Below are 17,776 nucleotides of genomic sequence, written 5' to 3'. Positions count from 1 at the left end.
AAACTAAAATATCAAATACTAAATTTAAATGAACCATTAGGATTTCCTCCTTCCCTCACTGCAAGTGTGTTGACAAAAAGATGGAGAATAAACAAGTAGCTGTATTTTCTGGAAGGAATCATTCCATCTTGTTGGGGTTTTTTTTGTTTCATTTTTGTGATATCAATGGTTACTATCCCTCCCTCTCAACATCATTTCAGGTCTAGGTAAGAGTGTCACAAGTGCATCCAGCACATCTTTTAAAGTATTTGATTTGCTTTTAACTTCATACCACTTTGGTTTCAGCCTTTCCTTTGCCTTACTTTGCAGTCTAGAAAGATTATGAGAAACCTAAAGAGGCACAGTCATCTACCTCAAAAGAATGTAGGGAAACAGCTGTTTTGTCTCAAAAAACATCTTTTTCCTCTGCAATTGCATTTCAATTTCACCTATCCTTGGGGAGCCTTGCTCCTTTTTCTAAAGGAAAATAGCTCAAACAAGGCAAGTCAGCAAATGGTTTATATACCACAGCTATTACCTAACAAGTTGGTCAAAACTTCCTCAGACTGCAGGAGCCAGCTCTATCAGAGATGGTCCAACACCACTCAGTAACACTCAGGCAGCTTTATGAGAGAATAAAGAAAAATACACACATATCCCAAAAAGCCTACAGGTGAGGTCGGGAAGCAGTACTGAGGGAATAAAGGCGGGGTATCCCTGCTGAATACAATGCAGAGGGAAATTTCTTGTTGCCCATCACCTCAGGGCTTTGCAGTGGTACAGGGGGTGCCAAGGCCAGGGAGGCTTTCCTGACATATGCATTTACTCCCTATCCACCAGTTATTTGTAGTGCAAGATCTCCAAAACATTTGCTTAAACAATTATGGGGGTTGTGTGACTACATAAAAACCAAACTGAATTCTTGACATATTATATAGAGACTTGAGGAGAAAAAACAATATACTAATCCCAAAAGAAAAAAAAACAAAAAAACAAAAAAACAAACAAAAAAAAAAAAAAAAACACAAAAAAACAAAACACAAGAGAGACCACAAAAGATGGAAACAGAAAATAAAATAGCCATTTTCTACATAGGCACACTCTGGAAATGGCTGAATTACATTCAAACTTTTTTTGGAGAGAACAAAAGGAACCCAGCTCAAGTCAGACAGCTTGTTGTAAAATTCAGACTCAACAGGTACAATCAGACAACACTATAAGAAATAAGAGTCATAATATTAGCTATAGGTTTGCCCTTAACATGTATGTTATGCCAGGTGCATATTTTATATCAATGTACAATACAGTTGCAATAGTAGACAACCACATCAGAGCAGGATCTTGAGCTGTGCCTCCCATCCACAACTGTACAAAGCACTTCCCCTCCTCTAGCTTTCAAAATTATAGCACTGAGGACAGAGAAAAGCCAGCAGCACTGAGCATCCTTCAGGAGAGCCTGGCGTAGATGAGAAAGGCTGCATTCCCACCACATTTTCCTTCTCTCTAAGCCATTTCTTCCTCCCTAGTCTCCACTCCATTAGAAAGCAACAACCTTGGTCTTGTCCAAAATGGGTCTTAAATCAGAAAAAGCAAAGTGAAACCAAATCTCTACCACCTTATCCTACATGGTAAGCAGCACACAGAAGCAACCAGCCAGCTCCATGTTAAAAGGCTGATGGAGGAAGATTTAAAGCTGCCAGTATCAAGGAAAAGCCAATCTCTCACACCCATTTTTAGGCAAGCAGCCCAAATACCCAGAGCAGCTGAGCTAGCAGCTCTCACATTGGTAGTACTGAACTCTGCTCTCCTGCTTTGGTGTCCAGTTCCATGCTGCTATGTTTGAATGTTGTATTGTAGAGCTGCTTACTCAGACTCTTCATTTGGCCTTTGTCACTGCTCCTATTACCAGGTTCAAGAAGTTCCAGATGTGCATATAACAACACTGGCAGCTTTTCTAGAGCAAAACAAATATCATCTTTGAGTTGTGCTTGGCAACATCTAACTTTTTAAAGCGTACATCCATATTGCCTGGCATGAAGGCAGAGAGCCACCTTGGGCCCAAACTCTCCCTTCCCCCAGAGATATACAGATATGAATTAAAAAAAAAAAAAAAGAAAGAAAATCAGAAGGCTTTGTGATTACTCTGTGGCACACTGAGCCTGTAAAACTAAACCCATTTTATTTCATCATATTCAAATCCCCACAGTTCCAGTGAAATTTAATTATACCTTCACTTTGCATAATTAAACAGCCATTTCATGGCTTTCTAAAGCATATAAAATGAGTGATGAGTGCAGCAGTAAAACTTTCAAAAGTACTAAGAGATTTAGGAGGCTACAGGTATGTCTAGACAGCAGCTAACTTGCATAAAAGCAGCAGTATTATTTTGTTTGCCCAGTGGGATTAAGCAGCTCTCCACATATGCCACATTTTAGCAGTTCAACTATTTCTGATATTTTATCTACCCCATTTACAGCTAGCTCAAGTAATTGCATCATGTAGAACAGATATATGTAAAATCCTGGTTATTTATCAGATGGAACTCAATATTTCAGCCACAAAGGAACTTTCAGAAGGTTCATAGTTTGGTGAAGCAGCAGCTATGAACACTCAGTTGAACCCTTAGCACTGTTTCATGCCAGTACATTAATTAAGAATCAACATTTTTTCCCTCCCCCCACACTGAAACAAACACATATTCTGTGACATTTTTAATTTAATTTTGTATATCCCCTAAAAAGCTTCTTAGATCAAATTCACTGTATTTTAGGTTTCTTCTTTCCTGGTTTTCTGTGCCATGTGCATCCTTGTGATACCCAAGTCAGCTGCGTTTAACTCATTTCTCTTTGAGAAGAGGTGGTAATGAGCTGTGGCATCTCTAACAGCAGAGCACAAAAGCTTTTTCCAACTTTTTCCTTTTGGAAAACTGGTATTTTGTAAGCAGCTAGAATAGGAATCACACATATCAAGTAGTATCTGGCATTTTTCTCTCTCTCTCATTCCCTTGTGTTTTCAAAGAGACTGCCTTTGCTGATAGAATGGTTTCTGAAGCTAAAGGACACACCTTGAAGAATCTTTTCTTTTTACAGCAGCACAGGTGATAGGGACTTTCAGCCAACACACCAGGACATAATTAACAACAGTCTGCTTTAGAAAGTATTTGCTTCACATACTAGGTGAAAAGTAATGGGTTTTGCCATTCTCAGAAACTCTACAAAAAAAGCCTTTACTATGCCCAGAATTTTATCACTTTATATGCAAAATTATTCAAATAAGGCAACCAAGGATAACACAAGTTGATTTGCCTATAGCAGACTTTTCTTTTTAATTCAGTCTTGTTTTAACAAGTCAGTAGGCCATAACTTAAGATAGCATTTCTATGCCCAATACATCATCTTGTATCTTGTAAGAAAACCAGAAAAAACATTAATTAGGACTCCTGTCTGAAAAATACATCGTGCTGCACTTCAAGTAGTGAAACAGGTGTTTTAACTTATTTTACACACTTCTATTCAAATACAATCCTAATGTAGAATGGTAAAGACTAAAAGGAAAAAAAAAACACAGATGGAGTAATATATACATAACGAAATGTGAAAGTATAAATAATGCAAGCATATGGCATACATGTGAAACTGCTTAGACGATCAAGCAAAAGTCAAATGAAAGCAGCATTCCCTGTTTTAATCTTCAGTCATAAGAAGGACAATCTTCTTGCATTTTTTACAAAGGTTAGAACAGTCTTTTTTCTTGACAATTACAATGCTCCCTAGACAAAACACTTTTTACTCTAATTTCTATTACTCAGTTTCTAAAAATGCACCCTAGCTTGGCCCAGTCACTGGAGATTGTGCAGAGCACCAGACCCGATCACAGCAGTTCTGTGATTTAGCATTTCCAGCAATCCACATGTACCTGATGGCTGTGCACAGAAAAGGTCACCTAAGTTTATAGCATGCACATGGACAGAATAACAATACAGGAGAGATCTCTAGTGAGGAAAAACAACCTTGAAAACACACCAGATTGCATAAACTAAATATGTTGCCAGAAGCCAACACAGACAGAAGTAGAAATTGCTGAAAAACAGTTCTCCAACAAGCAGCTGACACACACAAATACAAAACTGAATTTTTAAAAAATAAGCAACCTACTTTTTCTTGGCCAATCCAGCTTGAGGAGCTGCCACCCCAACCACAGCCTGTGACCTTTGCAGACCCACTCACCTGAGGGACCCCTAAAAAGCTCTTTTCTCACCTGGAGCCAGTTGGACCTTGAGGCAATCAAAGCCCAGGATCAGCTGCTGCAGCTCCCAGGAGTCCCACCCCTCTGGGCTTCTGCAAGGGATGGAGGAAGTTCACACAATAACACCTCAGCTGCCCCACACAAACTCACTGTTTCAATGGAAATCTGCCTTTGACATCAGTTTTAGTTGCACTCCCTGGACTGGCTGAGGTCCAAGTGTTTTTCTCTTTTGTGCAGAGGGAAAATCACCAGGTACACGCATTTCTCACACTGTTGCTGGAAAATTTGCCACCACCAAAATGTCAGAAGTGTTACATCCATGGCAAGAGAGCAAGTGTCTGAGGGGCACAGCCAAGCACCAGGGTCCTTCTCATCCTCCAGCTTTAGATGGGGAGGTGACTGCCAGCCATTCACAGGGACCTGTGTCCCACCTGCCTTTGCTGACTTGCCTTGCCACAGGCAATAGTGTGAACTACAGCAGCATCTGCCACCCAGCTTCCTTTTACTCAAGAATGATGGCAGTCAGGACAGGTGGAAAAAGAAAACAGGGAGGAAATTTAGTTACCTGCTCTAGCAATTTAGGACTAACTCCTGGAAACAAAGCTGTAAGTGCCCCTGCAAGTGTCATCACTACAAAGCCAGCAATGAACACAAAGGATTTAAAAAACAATCCTCAGTTACAAATGCACGTTGATTTTCAATAAAGCCATTTGAACATTTTTTTTGCTTGGGCTGCAGGTTATTCTGTCACCACTGATTTACAGACAAGATATCCCCATATAATATTATTACTACTATTATTTTGTAGGTTTTAAGTATTTTTTTAAGCATTTCTACTTCTAACAGTGAGGAAAATAATATGAAAGAGAAAAAAAATAATAGAATGCCATTTGATTTTCCTTTATTTCCTGTTGGAATTGCTTGGGAAGCTGAAAGAACACATAATCTTACCAGATAAAGAGGCATTTGTTTTGAAATAGCAACACAGATCATATTGGCTTTCCAGCAGCAATGTCCCTAACAGACTGACCACAGGAAATTAAGAAGAGGCAACTCTGAGAAAGCTCTTCATGATTCATATTCAAGGTGAGTGGCCAGCTTTTTCTTCCTCATTCAGCATCTTTCCACTACAAAACATCCATATACTAGAAGGCTGTCATGCAAGAGGCAGAGGTCATGCAAAGAAATTAAAGTAATACAACTGGCTGATATAGGTCAACCTGGTGATTGCAGACCTTCCAATTCAGGGCTGCCTTAATTTGTTCAGCTATCACAGAGGATAGCCCCTGAAAGAGCAATCACAGTAAAAATGCATGAATAGGAACATGGAAAGGATGCAAAGAGCACCACCTGTTTGGTGATGCTGGATGCTTCACACGCGCATCCTGGCAAATACAAAAGGAGGAAACCTTAGAACAAAACTCTTGACTATTTTTCATCCACACACAGTACCTATGGGATCTGATTTCACTTTTCAAACAGATGCAACTACAGCTGCTTCACTTGCAAGGTGTCTCCCAACACTGTTGATGAATAGCCCTACATTTATCTCCCAGGGACATTGATCAGAAGGGAATCTGCTTTGTGCTCCAGATTTCAGTAGAAGTGCCTAAAACCATGAAACGCCACAGACAACCCAGGGCTCACCTGGGAGGATGGTGCTGTTGTTATGATTCCTAAATAGCTTTCAGGCACTGTCTAAAGGAAAAGTGAGCATGCACTTGGAATGGCTAACAGTGAAGACAGGGTTACACAGTGGAAGTAGGACTCTCATTCTGTGTCTCCTTCAGGTGCTCAGGCCCTCAGCTCTTTGCCAGGACAGCACAGTGAGGGCTGAGAGCCTGCCTGGCCTGCATTAGGGCCAGGAATCTGGTACAGTCACCAATTCAACATCTTACCCATTACTATCAGTACTTACTATTAAATATTTAGTGTCAATATTTGACAGGGGCAAATGAGATAATCAGGATAGTTGTAGACTTCTCAGCCCTACTTGAAACTAGAGGAAAATAATGAAGCATTTGATACAGAATGCAGCTTTAAAAGAAGTGTTGAAAGGTGGTGTAATGTAAAACAACGTGGGTTTATGGAGAAGAATAGAACTTTTCAAGCAGTTGTTACCTTTCTTAAGAAAAATACAAGTTTCAGTGAAAAGGGCAATATACTTAGCCTTCTGCAGGGTATTTGACTTGCTAGTCCTGATAGAGGGGATCGAATAATATGGGGTCAAAACAATTAGCACTTAATGTGTTAAAAACAGGCAGTCAGGTTTCATCTTGGTAATTTGAAGTAACTAGTTATAGTTGAGAAGTCATCCCAAGTAGGTACTTATGGGGAGGACCCCAAGGATCTGCCCCTCTGACATGCAGTGCTGACACTTCTCAGGACACCAGAGAAAACAGAGCCTCCCCAGTGAGAAAGGCAGGAAAGCTGAAGATTAGGAAGGTGGTGAGAAACAAAAACACATCTTTACTATAGAGCATTCAAGGAGCCACATGCATTTCAGGACAGGCAAATTTACATGTCAAAAACCACAGACAATCTGAAAACAAGGAGTGAAAGCCAAAGTAAAAAAAAAAAATTAAATACATTTAAAAAAACATTTCTCCAGGCATTGGCTCCCACATTCACTCCTCCTTGTGGTGCAGCTAGTAATCATGCAGCATGGGGCTAGCTAGTTGTCTATTCAGAGTTAGATTTCTGTTTGTAAATTATGAAGACTTTAAATAAAAACACCGAAGAAAAGGTTCCAGACATTATGTGGTATCCCAAGGCTCCAGCTAGCTAACACAGGAGAAGGGAAACAAGAGAAACCTCCCAGGAGATGCAGAGAGGATAAAAGGGAAGTTACTTGTTCCAGAAAGTGCCCCACTGATGACTTTTCCCTGTTCCTGATGCTGTGGAAAATCGTAGATGCCATGGACATCCATGCATGTTGCCACATCATTTTTGGCAAGTGAGATCTAGGTAAGAAATGACAGGTCACAGAGTGGACCCAGAAAGTGCCCTTCCTCAGGACAGCACCTCAGCATGTGTTAAAGTATGCTGCTGCACTTGAAGTGCAGCTAAGAATGTGCTACCTGCCTCTGATTTTTGTGCTGAAGAGTGATGGCTTCGAGTACGTGCTTAAATCAGTGTCAGAATCCTTCACTTCCTGGCTGAGCAATTAGTGTCAAGCCAGGGAAGGGGAGCATATTTTTATTGTGAGAACATATGCCCAGAGAGAGTAGGACTGAGCCCAAAAATCATCAAATATGGTCCTGAATGTTGCCTGAGGGTAAATTTCAAGTTGTGTCAACTTGGCCCACATTCGAAGGAGTAACTTCAGGCAGGCAGGCGGGAGTAACCTGCCAGCCCTGAGAGCCATCCATTACATCCTCCCTGACACAGAAGGAAGCAGGTTAATTTTGATTCAGACAGCCCAGCAAAATCCTACTTGTACAAAGTGAGCCATTCTTCAAGGCTTGTTTTGAAAGGCTTTTTTTTATAATGGTTAAATAACTATTTGTTTTTGTGCTGTTATCAATCATCGTGGTGAACGGCCAGTGATAACTGAAAAAATTGGATGTGTTCAGAAAGGAAGAATACCTGGGGACCGGGCTATAAACATCCTTCAAAAAGAAAGCATCCTCTGTGGAAAGCTGATTTTCATTCTTTCCAAACACATATCCTAGACACACTGGCACTTTGTGAATAAACAGTTTAACTGCTTTAATTAAGGCAGTACAGCTATGCTATCACATCCAGCCAAGCTAATGAGACTTCTGCTGAACACTAATGGTGAAAGTATTATTCCCTGAAACTTGGATGAGGGACAATTTTACAAACTATTTTTTTCTAGTCTGTCCATCATCACTCTTGTGTGAGAACAAGTTTGTGGTCTCCTCTGTACTGAAACCCACTGAGCTAGAAAATGTAAAGACTAGAAATACCTAGTCATCAATCCCTGTTAAAGCATCACTTCAGGAGATACCCAGTAAAAATGTCATGGTTTTAAAAGCTGAAGTCTGATCTCACCATTCTCCCCTCTCCCTCCTCTCCTTTTCAAGGCACGCAGTAAGTTTCAGCAGTTTCAGAAGGAACTGTGTCTATCACAATAGTTGAAACTCTGGCAAGGGTATCAAATTATGGAGAAGGAAATGGCAGTGCTCTAGGTTTCAGTGCTTGCAGGCAAAGAACAGTGCCTCCTCCTTTAAAAATAAGCAATGAAAGAATAATACCCTACACAATGTATGGAGAAATTCTAGTTAAAGAATCTAAAAATATTTATGAACATAAGGACAAAAGCAACAAGAGCATTAGGAAAATTTCTCAGCACAGGCAAAAACATCCCTGACAGGCATGAGCAGTGGGTCCTGGAGACTTCCAGCAAAATATTTTTTCCTTTAGTAAGAAACCAGACTGGAGAACCTCATATCCCACACTGCAAAATTGAGGTGCCAAGACTAAGCTTAGAATTTGAGCACTAAATAAAAAGATGACAAATTTTCAAGTGTAATGAAAACACTTTCTCTAAGGATTTAAGCATGCCTTCTTGGCCTGGGCCCCTGCCCTTGGGCTCCCTCAGCATGCAGTCCTGGAGCCACAGCCCTCCACAGCGCTGGAATTTGGAAGTGCACTCCAAAATCCATGCAGCTAGTCCAGAAAAGCTCTGCCTCCCACAGCATCTCCCTGTTTGTGTGCATATCCCTACTCTCAGGTTAGCTCAGACAAGTTTACATGAACTGTAACTGTACCTTTGAACTTCAGTGTAAGTGTAAGAAATTAGCTGAGGTGAGATGCTCAGCCAAGGCACCCCTTGGTGCTGCTGGTGACACTGCTGGGACATCTGTCCTCTGCAGCACATGCATCCCTAGAGAGAGGCCTTTGTCCCCCTTCTTTCTGACCTGAATCTCTCATGTCACACCTCCTGGGGCACAACAAGGAACCTGGCCAGATGTTTCAATTTCCTCATATTCACAGCTTTGATTACATTAGACTAGACAGGATTTCTCCACTGCCACTACCCGGGGGTAATGTGAAATGAGTTATGAACATTATCCACTCTGTGGTGTACATATCTGATGCCAAGGAAACCTTAATGGGGTCAAGTGGAATTTCATGCTTGAAGAAGCTCATATGCTTGGACATGACCCAACTTCAGAAAATGAGATGCTTTAATGTCAGTAAAAAGGCCTTGGAGATGTAGTTCCTAGTAGAAAGTGACTGCTGTGTGAGGAAGCCTGGTGTAACCTGTCCCGAAGGGGAGTCCTGCCTGTGGAGGCAGCTTTTTGTCATTTACACCACAAACTGTTTGGTACATTAAATGGCTCTCATTCCTTCTGAAAGACTGACTACAGCAGCCTAGCATGTTTTGTTCATTAATTGAAATGGATAACCTGATCTACAAGAGAAAGAAAAATAGTACAAAGTTTTGTATTTGAGCAGGTGGTAACCATGACTTGGCTCTTCACATGATCTCAGCATTTCAGCTACATAAGAGAGAGCAGAGGGCACATCATCTCTTCTTAAGTGAAAAGCTGAAGTTTTGATAACATCCTCTGAACTGTTGAGTAACAGCTGGAGTGAAGCCTCACTCCTGCACACAGCTCCTCCCAAGGTGTGTGCCTGCAGGTGGCCGCAGTGCCTGACCTGGTGTACACAGCACTGCTGTACCAGGGAGGTTTCCTGATGCCCTGTTTAAACACGTGAGGACCTGATGAATCTGAAATCTCCACCCTCAGTCAAACCAGACTGACATTGTCTGAACCCAGCAAGTTCAGAAGTGACAGGGACAGGGGAGAGGGAGAGCAGTCAGATAGAAAGAGTGACCACATTTCTCATTTTGTTGAGAAACCAGACTAAAAATCATTAGCTAATTAAGATGATCATTTTTGCAGTCGAAACACAATATGTTGGTATTGACTGCTATATGCATAATCAATAATAATATTTAACATTGCTGTAGCACTTTTTGCATGCACTGATTTAATCACTGACCAAGCAGTACAGAAGATGAAATTCTGATATCTGCACAGCTTTTACATAATGACAAGGGAGACTTGCCTGATAAAGCCTGGACTAGAAGGGGTTAACATGGAGTGCACTCTTATGATGAAAGAACATGTAATTGTCTAAAGATAAAATATATTTATTTTCTTTTAAGCACAGTAGCTTGTCCAATATGCAGTCCATTACATCTGCGTGCCAAAGATTTGATCCAAGCCCGCTCTACATTTATTAAGTTTGCTTTGTGTAAATTTGTGGATTTAATAACAGAGGAACTCTGGGAGCAGAGTGTCCAGCAATCCATTTACTGCTGGCAGAGGCCGGTTACCACATGCTTCGAAGGAAAGCACAAGAAACCCTTTGTAGACTTGTAGGGAACAGCCTGTTCAGAGAAAAAGTCCTAATTAGTTCAGAAGATGCCTTGTACCCTGAAGCACAGGAGGCATTCGACAGTAATTAAATATAAAGAAAATTAGCATGTAGTTCATGAACCACACAAGCAAGACGACACAATGCCTGGTAGCACTGAAGTGAACTATTCTGGATGCCTAGAAATTAATACTTTTGTTATTAATGTGACCTTTTCCTCAGCCTCAATTTAAGTCTGAAAGAAAAGGAGAAGGATGAGAATTCAGGAACAACTGCAAGAGAAGCTAAGACTTGCCAGTGACAAACACGGTGTGAGGAAGAGACAGAAGCAGCAACTTCTGCTCAACCTTGACCTGGCACCCAATGGCACAGGATGCAAGGATCCTTGCACCTCCTCTCACCCAAATCCTGTGGGAGACACACCAAACAGAGAACCAGATGGTTCCCACTTGGAAGAAAAAGGTGGAAAGGATTCCAAACAGCAGCTGAAGTGGTTCAGGGAAAAAGCAAAAACAAATGAATGCATCACAAAGGAGAACATCAGCTAGAAAACATGCCAGACAGGCTGGATGGGTGCAGGGAATGGCAAGGAGAGATGTAGAGAAAAGCAGCTGAAATGTGAATTTCCTACTGTACTCCAGTAAGGTCCTACTAGAAGCCTGAACAAAGAGATGTAGAAAGAGCCAGACATGCAGGACATGCAGGCAGGAGCCTGGCAAGCCAATTAAAATATAGCACTGAAAGGATGAGAGATAAAATCATCTTGTCAGTATAATGTGAGAGGTAAAGTGTGAGTGATACAGACCATGGGAATAACAATAGCATCTCAAGTGCAAATAGATACTCCTCCCCACCAACATACGAGGCATTAGAGAGAAGCATCAGTGGGTATAAAAAGGATGTGCAGAGTAAATTCAACACTGCTAAAGACTGCAGTGCTTGCCAACAGACTCTACCAGCAGGGCATGTCAGGTTGCTGGGTTTTCCCAAGCCAGGCTACATTTTCCAAGGATGGGAGGTATGTCTGGAGGGAGTGAGGAGGCTTGTGTCTTTTCCACCTGCCTTAGCCCAGAAGAATCTTTCCTTTGGGGCTGTAATGTCTCATCACAGGTGTCCCCACAAAGGTTTTACTCTTCTCCCTATCACACCTGCACCAGAGGACCTTACACTTAATGCCATGAAACTCATCCCACTTCTGTAGTTCATTGTGCACTGTGACCTATTTCTGCTCACATCACAGTCTAATTCTTGTCTCCATTGAAAGTACCTCCTAATTTTTATCATTATATCTGCTCAACACCATTGATTTTTTCAGCTCTGCTATTATTTTTCAAACTGTATATCAGTTCTCCTTTGGGAGTCCCTGTGAAATGCATACCCCTACTCTCAGGTCTCCTGTTTTTCCTTTGCAATTAAACTTTTATGGTTTAGTTCCTTGGCACTGCTTACAGCCTGAGATGTGGTTTCAGACCCTTTTTCCATGTGAGCATTTCTCTGGCATTTGACAGGGCATGGCCCCAGTGTCCCAGAACAAGCCCCATAACCCCTGGGAGCAGCAATCTCACTGAGTAACCATCCTTCCTGCTTCAGTGAAGAGTCCTGAAACTCTGGAAGAGGAACAAAGGTGAATTTCAAAATCTCAATATTTTTCACAGGAACACAATTTCTATGTCATTTCCATTTTCATCATTTATAAACCGAGCAACAAACCCCAGGAGCAGTGGGGAGGCAGAGCGGGGTGACTGCCTTGCTAGACCTGGCAGACGGCTGTGTTCATGCTCCTGGTATCTGATACAACAAAGGCACACTCAGCTAATCCCTGCTGGCAGCTACCATTTCAGCTTCAGCTTCTAGTGGCTACACAAGGCAGCTAATATCCCTTTAAATGCCTGGGAGATTCATGTGAAAGGAAATATGGGCACCTAACTGGAAAAAAAACACCACAGAGCCATAAATCCCAAGTCAAATTAGGAAAGACCTAGCACAGTATTGCTGGCAAAAAAAAAAGTGAATATATGTATAAATGGTGACGAGCTGCATGTTTACAGGCAGTCATCTTGAAGCGAGATATCTTTTGTCTTTAATAAACACACACAGCTTTTTATATATGCCAATGCAGACAAACAAAGCAATCAATAATCCTGCTCAAACAGTAGATACCAAGCCTGAAAATTTTTTCAAGAGTTTATCAAACTATAAATGTGAAAGCTGTAATGCTGTCTTAAAAAGCTATTCATAAATTAGGAATGACACAGACAAGGCATTACAAGTGTACAAAAAAGCAGAACCAACCTTAAGTATAAGAAGGCCACCATAATTATGTGCCTGTTACTCAGACTCTCTCTTATAGATGCTTATTTGCCTGCACTCTGCAGGAAACCAGGGTCTGGCATCTAGGAGTCACAGTTTGCCTCAGCTCCTCCCTGCAGGTTTGGATGCAGACCCCACAGTCAGTTCCTACATCAAACAGCTCCTAAGTCTGGCGTAGGTGGTCCAAAGGCAGCCCAGCCTAAGCCTTAACAAGAGCTGACCTCAGCTGCAGCTCACCTCATCCATTTCCCACCTTGGTGTGGGTCTGGGTGTTTTCAATCACAAGCTGGAGTCCCCAGAGTAATGGGATTTTCAGAAAGCCTGTTTTATTTAGAGCCACAGGACTGGTGAGGATGGAGTTCCCATATGTGTGGAGCCTGTGCTCACTCTCTCATGCCTCTCCCTGCAGGTCCATCCCAGAGCCAGCTCTCCTTGTCCTGCTCAGGGCAGAGCAGCAGCTCTCCAGCCCAGGCAGGCTGGGGCAGGAGGGTGGTGCGGAGCCTGGGCTGTCACACCAAGCGCTCACCGGGCAGGACACAGCCCTGCTCCTACTTCCCGCTTAACCCAAAAACCAGCTTATATCAGTTCACATTTCCAAGGCTACCATGACAAGGATAAGTGCCAGAAAGTTCCTTTTTTGAAATGAAAGCCTACTTTACATGTTTAGCTCCTCCAAACAAATGTGGCCTGGACCATGTTTTGAGAGGCCTGAAGCCTAACTCTGTGCAAGCGAGAGAAAAACTCGGGGCCTAAATCTTCTCAAAATACATCTTGAGTGTCTGTGATCACCAATGGAAATGTGCCATAACGCACATCAATCTAATTTTGGAAGCAAGATGTCCAACTGGATGGCAGATTGCCAGTTATTTTCCCTTGCCTGTGGTTCCCTGCAGCCCCCTCAGTGCCTCCATCCCTGCACGTCCTGCCGTGCGCGGAGCATTCAGCACTGACAGGAGCCAGCGCTCCTGATCCAGCCACTGCTGCCCACAGAGCTTCTGCTCCATGCCACTGCTGCCCACAGAGATCCTGCTCCAGCCACTGCTGCCCATGGAGCTCCTGGTGACACTCACACACTGCAGCCCTCAGTGCTTGCTTCTCTCTCCCTCTCCCCAGCCACACCTCTGCAAAATGTCCCAAACCATTGTTGTCTGTTTCTGTCACTGTGCCATTAACCTAATTAGCAATAGGAAACAAGAAATCAAGACAGTGTTTAGTATGCTGAATTTCCAGAATGATTTGCTGCAGCTTTTGCCTGTACACAAGAGGATGTCATAAGAACAGAAAAGCTGAAAGTTTATTTAAATTAATCTTTTGGAATCAGAAATAAGAAACAAATACAAACACTCAATAGAAACCTTTATTAATTTTTGCATTAGCCTTGATTTTAATTTTTTGTGAGAAAAAAAGTATTAGCAATGTGTTAAACCTTCAATATTTAAAATTTCTGCATTATGCAAACCTATAGTTACATAGCAGAGATATTAAAATATTAACACCTTGTAATTTTTTTTTTCGAGGAGCTGGCCATGACTCTTTTAGCATGTATTTGCCTGGTTTATCAAGTTTAACAATTGTAGTGTGTCTCTGGACTATAAGGCTAATGTAATTAAATCCTATTAACACATCAGGAATAAAATCCTTTAATAGGCACATGAGGCTTTGAGAGGCAGCTCATTCCTGAGCACATTTAATATCCTTAAATTAAGCAAGTGTGAATGGGAGGATGAATCTTATTAAAAACTTAAATCTGATTATATTTGAAAATTATTGGTTTCTTAATGTAATAAATTATCCAATACAGACTAGAACAAATAATATATCCTAGCTTCACATAACTCCACTCTATAACAAGTGACAAACGAAATTAAGAATGACTGTGGGGCAAAAAGGAAGGTCTTTTTATAAAAGTCATTTTGCATAATGAAATACTTAAATCATTTTAACAAACACTGGGGGAGGGGACAGAAGATATATATGCAGATGAGGGCATTAGAACAGGACTCATTTTTTCTCTTCAAAAAGGAAACTCAAAGACAGTCGGATTGGGTTTTTTTCCTCTAAAAATGCCATTCTGACGAATTTGTTGTAAATTTTGAAAAGAAAAGATGAAGCTTATGTTGGTGGGAGCTGATTCCTTTTCCAGAAGGCTAATGCAAATGTAAACCATCTGCCACACATTCTGCTGATAAAGCTGTACTTCCGAACAATGGACCAACAGCACTGGAATACTAAAACATTAACGCAACATTAGGAAAAAGTTTTGAAAGAGATAACAACTTCCATAAAATAGAGGTGTTTTTACTGCCCCTTCATGCAAAGAGAAGTTATTTATGATAGACAGATAGATAGATAGACAGATCTGTATATACACATGTTTTCTTATGTAACATGTATGGGTCATAAATCAGGAATACTGAGGAAGAAGTAAGGGAGTCAGTTAATGAGATCCTCTGCTAAGGCTTAAATAATATTAAATCATTTCTATAAACAGAAATACCTCAAAGTTTATAAACAGCATTGCTACTTGAAATGAAATCCAGAGTTGCCATTAGTCCCTGAACACAACTACCTCTTCCTTTCAACATGGGGGCATTTCCAACCCTTAGCAAGAAACAGACAAGCGTGTAGTTGGACAATCAATAGTCTGAGGTCTTTACTCAGGACAGTGGACACCATCCAATCCCTAATAAATCCACTGGAAAGTCGCAGTAGATTTTTCATCTGGTCCTATGTGACACAGTTCTAAATGGAAAAACTGGTTATCAGAAAGCTTTACTTACAAATCAGAGTAACCAAAACGATTTACTGTGGATTCATGCAAACAAAAATAGTTGACCTAAAGAAAACACCACAAAAATATCCTTATAGAGATAAAAAAAACTACACAATTGATTAAACAACATGCCCCAAAATGGTTTCTTAAACTTCTTTGATGATGGTAGGCACCAATATAAGAATTTCTGGTGAAAGAACTTATGATATTTCTATCAGATTAAAATGGTTGCCCTATTTTAGCGCAGTAAAATATTCTCAAGTGCATTTCAGGCTTAGCAGAGGGCATCATATATGTATTCACCAGAACAGATCTGGATATAAAGTAATTTGATCTTAAATTGCTAATGATTTAACCAGAAGACTTCAATATCCAGTAGTTCACTTAACTATGTTAATTATTCAGGCATCAAGCTGGGGGTGGGAGGCCAAAACTGTATAATCACAAGTTAAAATATCTTTAAAATGCAACACCAGTAATGCAAGAAAATAGCAGATACTTATTTGTTGAATAGACAGAATAGGTTATCGTAGAAAAAACAAAGTATATAAAATAAGCAACTCTCCTCCACCACCACCTTTGGTAGCCAAAACTCATTTCTCTTTAAATCTGAGGCAAAAAAATCCCAAGAGTTCTGGTTGTTTCTTAGATGGATGACAGATTTTGTTCTAATTAATCTAGAGCACTGTGTATAGAAACGACTGCAAAAGCAAACATGTCTATTAACAAAAAGCAGTGATTACTGCTTGGCATTTAGCCAGTAACTCTACATAAGCAATGAATTGATGCCTGCAACTGTCTCAGTGCCATATGGGTTCTGCTGTAGCAATGAATTGGATCCAACGCAAGGTTAAGATGTGTCAAATTTAACTGGGGTTTAATTGATACTGGTAAAGAGGCTCTAAATAAAGAAACAGTGTGTGTGCTATTAGAAACAGGATGCATGTCAGCCTACATCCCCCAGCTTGTTGGCAACAAAACTATGCTTAATGATCCAAAGGAGTTTCCAAACTCCTCCTTTTTGCATTTTTCTCTTCTTCTTTTTTCTTTTTTGGTTAAGAAACAAACAAACAAAAGAGACAAAAAAACCTCTAGGTTAACAGGTTTACTATCACTTAATTGGAATTGAAAGATGGAACACTAATCAGGTGGACAGTGTTACCAGCTCCTGTCTTTTACATGCTACAAATTCTTCACAGCAACACCAGTCATTTTGCCTGGCTGAAAATCCAAGCTAGTATTTCCATACAGTTATGAGGAAATATCCCTAAACTACACAAGTGGCAAGATTGCACAGCTTACTATGAAAGAGCTAAAATGGTAATGTTACCTCCAAGAAGGATTCTCCTCTCTTGAACAGCAACAGAATACTGTGTGACCCCTAACGTGCCTCAGAAGTTACTCATTGTGTGTGATGGTTATGTCTGTTGCACTGACAGCTTTGGAGCAATGAGCCTTTTATCCAACGTGACTCAGCATTCTCAGAGCATGAACACCCAAACTCTCAGTGGGGAACACAGAACTGCCACAACATCGCTTCTCCCTCAGCTTTCTCCTTTGAACCAGCCTGAGCCAAAGGCTGCCTTCACTGCTCTGCCTAGGGTTAGGGTCTTGAAAACCACAGAGCCCAGAGCTGCAGGCACACTGCAGCTGCACAAGGCATGCCAAGGGGAACACAAAACTGCCACAACATGGCTTCTCCCTCAGCTTTCTCCTTTGAACCAACCTGAGCCAAAGGCTGCCTTTACTGCTCTGCCTAGGGTTAGGGCTATGCCCTGGGTTAGGCTCTTGAAAACCACAAAAGGGCATGTCAAGGTTCTCATTGCTTATTAAAGCCCTGTTATATCATGTGCTGTATATATTTAGAGCAAAATGCAAACCCTGGTCTCATGCAGCAAGGAACACAATGAGAAAACAGTTTTTTACTACTGTATCTTTAATGCCTTGCTGACTGTCTTGCCTGAAAAGTAGGAGTTTGAATTTCTTCTTCTCTGTCCTTTCGAATGATGCCTGTGTCTGAGAGACAAGATTGCCATGTTAGTTCCAATTCTCTAATACACAGTCTTGTACACTGGAAATCAGTATGGAACACTGCACTCACATATCCCCTAA

This window comes from Zonotrichia albicollis, chromosome 8 (assembly GCF_047830755.1).
Source record: "Zonotrichia albicollis isolate bZonAlb1 chromosome 8, bZonAlb1.hap1, whole genome shotgun sequence".
NCBI classification, from domain to species: domain Eukaryota; kingdom Metazoa; phylum Chordata; class Aves; order Passeriformes; family Passerellidae; genus Zonotrichia; species Zonotrichia albicollis.
This window is presented reverse-complemented; position numbering follows the sequence as displayed.